Source organism: Anser cygnoides, chromosome Z, assembly GCF_040182565.1.
Source record: "Anser cygnoides isolate HZ-2024a breed goose chromosome Z, Taihu_goose_T2T_genome, whole genome shotgun sequence".
Classification (NCBI taxonomy): Eukaryota; Metazoa; Chordata; class Aves; order Anseriformes; family Anatidae; genus Anser; species Anser cygnoides.
Window position 1 is genome coordinate 21,693,774 of NC_089912.1, and position 10,739 is coordinate 21,704,512.

The 10,739-nt window shown below is 35.6% G+C and overlaps 1 long non-coding RNA gene across 1 annotated transcript; it reads left to right on the plus strand.

Annotated features, from left to right (window-relative positions):
* Positions 1–333: 333 nt before the first annotated feature.
* On the plus strand, positions 334–6,721 carry LOC125180156 (uncharacterized). Its single transcript, XR_007158469.2, has 3 exons — positions 334–2,241; positions 2,843–2,917; positions 4,941–6,721. It is a non-coding gene; the product is annotated as an uncharacterized lncRNA (long non-coding RNA).
* Positions 6,722–10,739: the final 4,018 nt, after the last annotated feature.

Sequence of the window (10,739 nt, forward strand, 5' to 3'; positions counted from 1 at the left end):
ACACAAATTTATGTGGTCACAAAATAAACACGTTATGCGTGGTTTATGAAAGCTGCTGTGTCTATACAAGAGTAAAGAGCCATTGATTGAAGGTGTTTCTAACTATCCAAAAGAAAGTTTATCCTCAACTAGAAAGATTCATCTCAGTCAACTGTGCCCTGAACCATGGGTATGCTTTTCCCTTTTCCTAGAGAGTTCCATACATCACAGACAAAAATTTTGCTCTCATTTTCTGTGTCAACATTTGCCAACCACAGAATCATAGAATATCCCGAGTTGGAAGGGACCCACAAGGATCATCGAGTCCAACTCCTGGCTTCACACAGGTCTACACAAAAAATCAGACTATATGACTAAGAGCACAGTCCAAATGCTTCTTAAACTCCAACAGGTTTGGTGCCGTGACTACATCCCTGGGGAACCTGTTCCAGTGCGCCACAACCCTCTCAGGGAAGAACCTCTTCCTGATGTCCAGCCTGAACCGCCACTGTCGCAGCTTGACACCATTCTCTTGGGTCCTATTGCTGGTCACTAAAGAGAATAGATTGGCACCTGCCTCTCCATTCCCCCTCATGAGGAAGCTGTAGAGTAGCTGATTAACTATCACTAAGATATCAATTACATAATAATCATAACACTTGAATGAATAATCCTGTTGTCATTCAACTGTCAGTATAGGCAACATAGTATCACTGAATTGTTTCTGATTATCTCCTGCATTTCTATATTTGATGGCTATTGAGACCATAATTTGCATGTTTTTCAAGCAAATGTATTTTATTCTTTTTCGTTTCTAAGCTGCATGCATTGTTCAGCCAACATGCTTGAGATGGGAATTTATGTTCACAGACTGTGAGCATGAAACATCACTACAGTCCATAATCAGGTCATTAGCATTCTGCTCATGCAAGCCAGTGTGAGTACAATTTTCAGAGGCCTAATGTAACAGGTAATCATAAATTAGTATTTGCTTTAAAAGAACACCAGATTACGCAGCCTGCATGCTTAAAGAGAATGACTCAGTGAGTAGTGCAGCTCTGTAATGAAGTGGGAGCTCATTAAACAGATGCTATCTACTTCAGCGATCTACATAAGCAGCAAACAAACCAAATGGAAATGTTTCAACAGAACACTACAGTCAACCAGGACAAGTTCAGGTTCATTTGCTGTGGCACCATCTACAGGAATTAGTCACACTAATAATTGAATAGTTGCTTTCTAATTTATCATTTTACATTTGTTATTGCATTTGCATAATGTGTTGTATTTTACTGTCTTTGGTTACATTAAGATGCCCTCATCTGTGTATACAACAATAGAAAACATTGGGTGATTTTAAGATTCATCAGACTGGTAGTGTTCAATGTTCAGTACATGATTTGTGGTTTTTGAGTCTTTTTTTTTTTTTTTCCTGGTTTGTGTGTTATGTCTTTGTAAGGGCAAGCTTGTAAACAACATTTAGGAAAACAAATGTTTATTTCATGATGAATCAGAAGTAGAGACATACAGATAGGTGCAATGACTAAGCGTCCAGTATTTCTAGGATTAATGCATTTTAAATGGCATAGGAAGCATTTTCAGTAGGTGAAATGGCCAGAAATGAGTTCTTTAGGACTGTTGTACATGAGTAAATTAGAAATTTGGTATGTGGAGAAAGACATTTTGCTGAGTTTTAGAGGTGTTGCAGCTACCAGGGAACAGTACTGTATAACATCGTTGTTCGAGGTGGGTGAGATGGAAAATGTCTAAAGAGTGGAATTTGAAAGATAAAATATTTTTTACGTCATGTTTTATGTTGATGCATAATGCATCTCTGGTATTAGTTACAGGTATTGCAAAGTGTGTGTGAACTGTAGCTACTAAAATGGAGATAAATAGGTTCTTACTTTTTATGTGTTTGTGTTTTTCTTGGTGGTGGTGTTTGTTGTTTTTGTTTTTGTTCATTTTAAATTAAATTTTGTTTCCAGTAACTGTTCGTGCAATGAGTTACTACTCAGTGACACAACACCAGGCAGAATTGTTTGCTGCTTTAATGAGATTTTTAGTGTTCTTAGACCCTTTCAAAATGTATATTTAATGCTTTATCTTTTGTTTTATCTCTTCCTTTCTACAGCTTAGATCCTGTAAATATGTTAGTTAACATGTTAATTCTGAAATGTTCTTACTAGCTTTCTTTTCCCTTGCAGATATGTCACATATGGAGTCTTAATCACCAAGCATGAGTAGATGAGCTCATTAATAGTAAGGGAAAAGAGAAAAAAAATATATATTAATGTTTAGTTTAAAAGAAATGTTGAAGGGAAAACATATTTATCAAACATGTTCCAGCAAAACTGATTAGACCTCTTAGAGGAAAGAAAACATTCTAGTAAGGGGCAAAGTGGATTGTCAAAGTTTAAAACACTTTCTCTTAAATGTTTAGATAACATTATCAGGACATATTTTCTATAAGTATATTGCATATTAAAGGGATTCAAAATGTATTTCTGTACTTCTAAATGGACGATGTGATAAAAGACTGGAGGGCATACTTGTGAATTGAAAAACTCTTAGTTTTGGGATCCTGGTCAGCTGGGAATGGGTGTTGGGAGGGGGTGGGGCAACTGTATGTGTCACTATTGGTATTGTATTTCACTTTACCAGGAGCATAAGCTCTGTGTATTGAGATATTTTTATGTTTCCTACTCAGAAGTAACCCTGTAGGCGTTGTGAGAGGATCTGTAAGTGATTTCCTGACCATGGTGAAGCTACTTGGTTCTATAGTTAAATTACAGTTTTGGAGCAGAAGACAAAAAGGCTCAAAGAGTATGTCAATGTTCATTATGTTCTTTTCTTTTCCAAGTGATAAAGGTTAAAAATGGAGGAGGAGAAAACAAAAACAAACAAACAAACATGCCAGCATCTTGTAGCAAAAGATGTAAGTGAAGTTCATTCATATATTTCACAAATAACATACATTTGGTACAGCTTCATGTCTACAGCTAACTCTGCTTTAACAACCTGCAGTGGTAGCAATAATTCTGCTGAGATATGTAGCTAGAAGTTGCACCTTTATGAATGCATAGTGAAGCAACATTAACAGCAACAGGGAGTAGTTAGCAATATTATAGTCTCCTCAGGCGTATCTACTTAAGTTTGCATGTATGTCTTATAAGCATTGACTTGTAAATCATCAGCTCTCTGGGATTTTACCTGGGTTATTCAGTAATTGCAGTAAACGTTAGCATTCTTTTCCCCTCCATCAATTTAAGGAACTAGAAGTTTTACTCACAAACATGTACGTGTTTGGAAAACATTTATATCAATGAATCTGAGAGTGTATAAGTAATGGGAATATCAGGAATATCAAATTTCTGTTATAGGAGGACCTTTCTGTGAATATGCCTGTCATCAAACTGGGGGAAAAAAAGTAAAAATTTATCATTGCAAAAACTCTAAAAGGCCATAATATTTTTGTTTACTGATTTTAACCTTATTATCAGACAGTTAACCTATCTTCTCTCTTGAAAATTTTGTTTCAAGTTTGTCTTTCTAATTCTGAGTGTACTGGTATCCACTGCTTAAATGTTGCCTAAATTGGGGTTTTGTATTTACCGTAAATACCTACAGCAGAATGGACAAACCTAATATCAGGGAAATATTGTCTAAAAGTATTTACCAGGCTAAACATACCATTTCATGGGATGTGTCAACTTAGACATTCCAGACTGCAGTTCTTTACAAGTTTTTTCTATCATCCCATAGACATGGGATGACATCCCTGTCTGTGGCAGGAGGGTTGTAGTTAGGTCATCTTTAAGGTCCCTTCCAACCCAAGCCATTCTATAATTCTATGGCTTTGAAATATGGGGTTCAGCTTGGCAAGAAGAATGCAGTGTGCTTAAGCATTTACATTTTCATATACAGCATGTGCCTAACTTTAAATATGAAAATGGGTTCAAAAATATCACAGCAGACAGAAAATGTGAACCATTATTAATTATGCTAATATTAGCTTAACTCTCGTAGTTGAGCATCACTGAGAATGAGTCTAAATCTTATGAGAATCTCTTGAACAACTGTGTGACAGTGAATAAGGTTAAGATTTTACAAATGGCAGGGAATGAAGAGTATCTGCTCTTTGAGAGTAGCTAACCATTTCCTTATGTGAAAGCCAGCCAATGCAGAAATTGGTTGTACACTGCAGGCTAATGAGCTGCATGTCAGGAGGTGAGCAAAAGAAATCACTAAAAGGAGGGGGGGGGGGGGGGGGGGAGGGAGGGGAGGGGGCGGGGAGGAAGAACCCTCTCCTACTTGTACATTTCAGAAAACAGGAGAAAACTCAAATTTCAGCCAGGAAAGAGCTGTCAAGAAAGATAAAGACATACTAGGCCTTTAGTCTGTAAGCCGTTATAGAAAAAGGAAATAGGTGATTATGAGGGTGTAACAAGTACAGGTACAGTTCAGATGGCCTGGTAAATGTGCAAATTATGCTTGTGACAGTTAGAATCAAAGGGAAGAACAAGCCAGCTGGTTTGTCTTTCGTAAAGAGCAGTCTGAAATGAATAGAAACTGAAAGAATGGGTAAATGTGAGGTAAAGCTAATATGGACCATGTGCTGGCAATCTGATTTGGCCTGGGATTAAACCACATTTGCAAAATATCAGTGATCTCTGCATACGTCTTTTGGTACCCAAAAGTATGAGCCTCTACATATCCTCCTTTTCTCTTTGATTCTTTTCAATTATGCATGTTGCTGCTACTTACTCCCTCTGAAGTGATCTAAGCCTGGGTCACACAGAAAAATGATTCAGACGACTTCTCAGGGTGTTTTATGTGTGTTTTAAATGGCCGAACATAACACTCACATGATTAAAAGATTTGTTTAGCAAACTGATTTTTAGAGAAAGGATGTGTTTTTACAGGTCTTCACTCTTTTGCTTTCCTTGTCTGACTTGTAGGTTGTCACCAGCTGATCCTGTGTGCCCTTTCATTTATTTTCCATCCAAAGAGTCACTGGCTTGTTGAACTACATACCGTCTCCTCCTCCACTGTTTTGTGTTTATGGGAAGGTCTGGATTCCTTCTGAGTTTTGGAGTGGTCAGGGAAGAAGAGAAGATGAGAAGAGGTTTTTCACAGAGTATCTTCTTATTGCTACCTCATCCAGTTATCACAGACTGAGGAAAACTTTTCTGTCCAATTCACTGCATTTGCCATTATTTCAAATTGTTTTGCTTCAGACTTGAAAAGGGGAGATTTTTAAAAGTTTCTTTTGAAAAGCTGAAAGGATGGGAAATAACTGAAGTTTCTAGAAGGAAGGAAAGATAAGAGAACACAAGATCAAAATCACAAGAAAGAAACGGTATTTAAAATGTTTGTGGATGTTCACTGTTATTTCACCATTTGTCTACAGCATTGTGCATACAACCCAGAGAAGAAATATGTGATGTAACATAACTGACTACCCCTCAACTGCTTTCTTCCAAAGTAAACTAACAAGAAAAACCAATTCTGTTTAAAGAGTCCAGAAAAAACGGGTGTTAAAGATACTCAGAAACATTTTGTGTATACAAAATGCTATCAACTATAATTTTGAGCTAAGGATAATTGAAGTAGATACAAAAATACACAGCATAAATAAACACTCTAGACTTTGCTGGTAAGTGGAAACCCCAGTCATTCTTAGTTCTTGTTCTAGCCAACGTATCTCTTTTCCACTGAGGAGGAGACAGGGTGCAAACAGTGCTGCCGCACTTGGAGATGCAGCAGATTCTCTTTCATATCTTTTCTAGTCAGTATTGTAACTGTTCAGTTTTATGTTCTTGGAGAAGAATATTCAGAAATAATCCTGGGTACGCAGCACATTTCTTTGTGAGTAGAAGAGCTTGAAGAAGTGACATTTCTATGTGAGAAGTAGAAAAGTATGTGAGAAGACAAGAGAAGGTCAAGTATAAATCATCTCAGGATTGTCCTAAGCACATTATCTTGCAACAGAGATGACGAAAATGACAAAATCAAAAATCGCAAGGGCTATATCAAAGTGTTACAAATTTTGTAGCTGTCAACCAGAAAAACAGTGTCCATGGTTGTCACAAGAACACAAGGGAAAAGGAGTACTTTTTGTTGAAGAGAAAGATTATAGAACTGGGAACTGGGAGCTTAGGAAGGATCTGAAAGTGAAAATTTAGCCCACAGAAAATGGGGACAAAGAAGAGCAGAATATTCAAAGAACGTATATTCAGAAGCAAATGGAGTACAATGATCTGTGGAAACCTTAAAGGACTGGACCTTAAAGTATCTGGGGTGCCGTAGTGAATTCTCTGGTCTTGTGCTTTGGACACATCCAGAGATGATGTGGAAGTTAGGCAGCAGTAAGTAAGTGGAAGGAATTCAGTGACTAACTTTGGAGCCCCTAAAGCGTAAGCTAAAAAATGTTTCCTCCTTGGATATCCCATCTCTTTAATACATTTCATTTCTAGGTCCTTTGTACCTATGGCTAACTTGACCTCTCTGTATTTAAAGCATGAAATTTAGCTGTTACCTGAAAGGGATTTTAGTTATACCAATGTATAGGTGTGAATCTGAACTGGTGTATATAAATGGCAAATCAAGATGAAGCAAGAAAAGATAATTTATATAATTTTTTACTCTCTTTGCTTATGTATGTATGCATATATATGTCTCTGTATGCATACATATATGTCTATATGAAGGTGTGAAGTGTACAATTGTACACTGAAATTTAGATTTATTAAACAGCTTTAAAATGAAAGAAGTTTGTCAGTGATTAATTGTTATTGGGGAATCTTATTCTGGAAATCAAACTGTAAAGACAGGCTTATGGATTGAATTTTTAAACTGTGATTTTAAAGAGCATTAAGATTTAGGAATGAAACACGCTGTAATATTTAATGCTTCCTTAGTCCATGAAAGTTTATTAATTTAACAGCAGAGGAAAAGTCAATCCAAAGAACTACCTTTCTCTGACAAATATTTAAGTCATATTTTTACAGATTTTTATTTTTTTTTAATTTGCTTTGAAAAGTTTACCAGTGGTTTTAAAAACAATGTTTTGTGGCACTCGCATCTGAGTCTGGGACCTTTAGCTAAAAAGGTAGTGATATGAATGAAGATAGAAAGAGCAAAACTGCAAAATTGCCAAACTTGGGTGAGTTTCATACACAATAAGAATTCTATGATAAGATTCTTCTTTTGTTTGTAGCTACATCTGATCTTTTTGTTTTTGTGGCTTCTGCAAAGAGAATGGAAATTCAATCACATGTGATGAAAATACTAGAATTTAAAATTTCAGTTCAGAGCAATATTGAAATAAATGTCACCAGGTTTACTTCATTGGTAGTGAAATGTCAACCAAAGCAAATATGACAGTATCCAGATGGCGGATCAAACAACCCTAAGGACCTACACACCTACCTGTGTGCATATATTCAGACATACAGTTATATATACAAAGATGCATTGAGGTAGCTTTTAACTATCCAGCTGTATAATGATGTTTTCCACTGAAGACAGCTGAAAAACATACAGCTGTGTGGCAAGTAATATTATGTTGGTGCAATGCTAAGGAATTCTGGGATGACAGGTGCTATAGTTCTTTTTGCTATTTCTTATAATTGTTTTATTTACCTAGTTTCTTAATTTCTCTGCCATGGTCTCCAGTTTCATTTCTGATATTTTATTATTGCAGTTGAGAAATATGATTCCCTACAAGGATTTTACATTAAATCAGTATAGCTGCAAAGCTAAGTCACCAAAATTACCAGTTCAATTTTAAATTTAAAAAATCACTGGTTTATGTAAACCATGCATCAGTAGTATATGTTTCTAAGGAGTTTTATTTTATGGTTAAATAGGTGTTCTTTTAGTCAATGCCAAATACTAAGCCTAGAGGCAGCCAGCTTCCTGAACAAAATTTGCAATCTTACATTGGTTTCAATTATTCTTCCCTCTTGCATTGTCTTATATACAATAACGCTTTTAAAAATGCATTGTTCATGAAGCTGGTGTAGGTCAATGTGAGAAATGTATTTTTCATGCAGCAAAATAAATTTCACAAACAACAGAGGAACATTTTTACTAATAAAAGTCTAGGAGTTTTCTGTATCTCAAATTTAGGCACAGGGTCCTCCTCTGCTGCCAACTCTCTTATTTTAAAATTCAACAAAAATCTTTTCTGGTCAGTCAATTGCTTTGGTGAGTCCACTTGTACTAAATTTGAAGAGCAAGAATAGCTCCAGATGTTTTGCTTTGGTTCATTTATTCACGACTACCTGCAAAACCTGTCATTTGTAGGGCCCTTGCACTGTTTTGAAGAAAGGTGATTTGGTGCGTCAAGCATGTCATCATTAGAAGTATTTGCCCTTTTACAAGCACATATATATAGTTAGTATTAAAAAAATGGTAAGTCTGGAAGGCAGAGCAGTCAAGAAAGTAGTGATATTCTGTATGGCTGAATGGTTGTTCAGAAAAAGCCTCAGTGAAAAGAAGGAAGAAAGGAAAGGCAACTCAACAGTGAAAAGGTTATTTTCTTTGGAAGATTTTACATTTTAATCTCAAAGCAGTAAAATAATGGTCAGCACTGGAGACAGTACTGATTTTAGGGCCACCACTGGTTAGGACTGAGCGCCTGAACATAGCTAACACATGCATATTAATACCTTCCATTATATTCATCTAGTCATGTTTTTATTCATTTATTTATTTATTTATTTTGTGTGTATGTGTTTTTGTTTTTTAATCACTTCTTAATGGACTTACTACTCGCAAGAGAGGTGAAGAATACATAAAGTCTCTAGATATTCTTGAGTTTTGCTCTCTCATTTATTTGGGGCTTTTTTGGGGGGCTTTTATTTGGCACTTATTTTGGGGCTGAAGAGTGAAGGAAAGTTAGGCCCAATTTTCTGATTTTAAATTGTTCAGATAAACTGTGGAGAGAGAGGGAGAGATTTCACACAGTGATTGAGATTGGAAGGGGCCTGCAAAAGTCACACATTTCTCAAGCATTCCTCCAGATGTCCTTATCACAGCAAAAAATTGTTAATTATTTGAACCTGAAGTACCTTCTCATTTATAAATAAATGATAATTACTTTTTGGATTGAGGACAGCAAATTTTAAACTTTGCTAAGGGAAGAAATATTGTCCTGCATCTTTCTTTAACACCAAAAAACACAACCGAAAACAACCAAATAAACTTTTCTCACATTCAGACAATAAAAACACAAGCAACAGGAAGCAAGGTTCAGATTTCTGTTCTGGTAATATGGATGCGTTTTACCAGAAGAACCACAGAAAACATTTCTACAACAAATTTACATTTCAGCCTTTCAGCACTGGTATGCTATAACCTTTATAACATATCTGTATTTCAGTAGTTAGACAAAGGGTTTTCTGGGCAATCAAAAAGAGTTTGAGAGTGTTTACTGGAAGATATTTTCCTTTGCAAGCCAGTTCTATAATTAAGTTCGAAAAAATGTGATATCCCAATTGCTAAGTGTAATTCTTGCCACATCTTCTTTACTGTGTTTTCTATATGTAAAATGTTGTCATCCTAAACATGTTGCATCTATGAATTAGTCTTTTCTTTCACTTTGATACTACAACAAATCACCATCTGAAATTAATTTCAAAAGATACAATTCTTGCATATTCTTTCTAGCACTGTATCTCAAATAATTCTATACCATGTAAGCAAAAGACAATCAATATACAGAATTCATTTTTGCAACTATATGAAGGTTACATATAAGACCATGGAACTCAGTCTATGGATTGAGAAGATAAAACTTGAATAAAACTTCATACAAGTAAACTGATCACTTCTCTTCCAACTATTTCAAGTCGTAGTGGAAACCCAACTGATAGGGATAGGGAGCAGATAGAAGTTTATTTCCCAGATTACATGAAAATGTTTTTGTTTGTTTGTTTGTTTGTTTTTCATCATTCTATGCCAAACTAAAATTTATTGGGTGTATCACTTCCTATTTGCCTTGGTATAATGATATCACAGAAAAAAACCAACGGCAATAAAAACAGATAAACTACTTGCTTCAAGGAAAAATATATTCTTTAATATGCATGTTAGATGAAAATGAAATGCTTTTAAATTCCAGTGGGACTGAAAGGGTGATGTTTCACAGATTTTCAGGTTGTGTGTCTGAGAGGATCTTCTTCCATCTTTGTTCTGTATTTGCTGTGCTTTTTGGCCCAAGTCTCTCTTAGCAATAGCCATCTGCACTGTTTTAAACTGAAGGAGGTGAAGTTTCTGGGGGAAAACAAACAAAAAACCAACCAACCAAACAAACAAACAAAAGATTAAGATTCAGATGAAATACGGAAAGAAAAACTCAAAAAGTGTATCTGGAGGGATCAACCTTCTTTGTTGTGTATTGGCTTGTGCCAATGCTGTATTTCTTCTCTGTAAAGAGTTGTGACAGTAAATATCTTTTCACACTTTTCATCCTGTTTTGAAAGCTGCAAACTACCTGAATTATATCAAGACAGTGAAGGAATTCTCTGATTTACCAACTACCGCAGAACTGGGAAAAATAAAAGTCCAAATATTCTAATGCTTTGCATTTACTGTCATTCATGGCTTAGTCTTAACTTGTTTTTAATTAAAAAGTTTATTTCATTTATTTACTTGTTATATTGATAATACAGTAATTCATTTTGGTGTTTTATGAAACACAGTACTATCCAATAACAGTTAGCAATTGGTAGCCTCAATGTGTCAGCCTC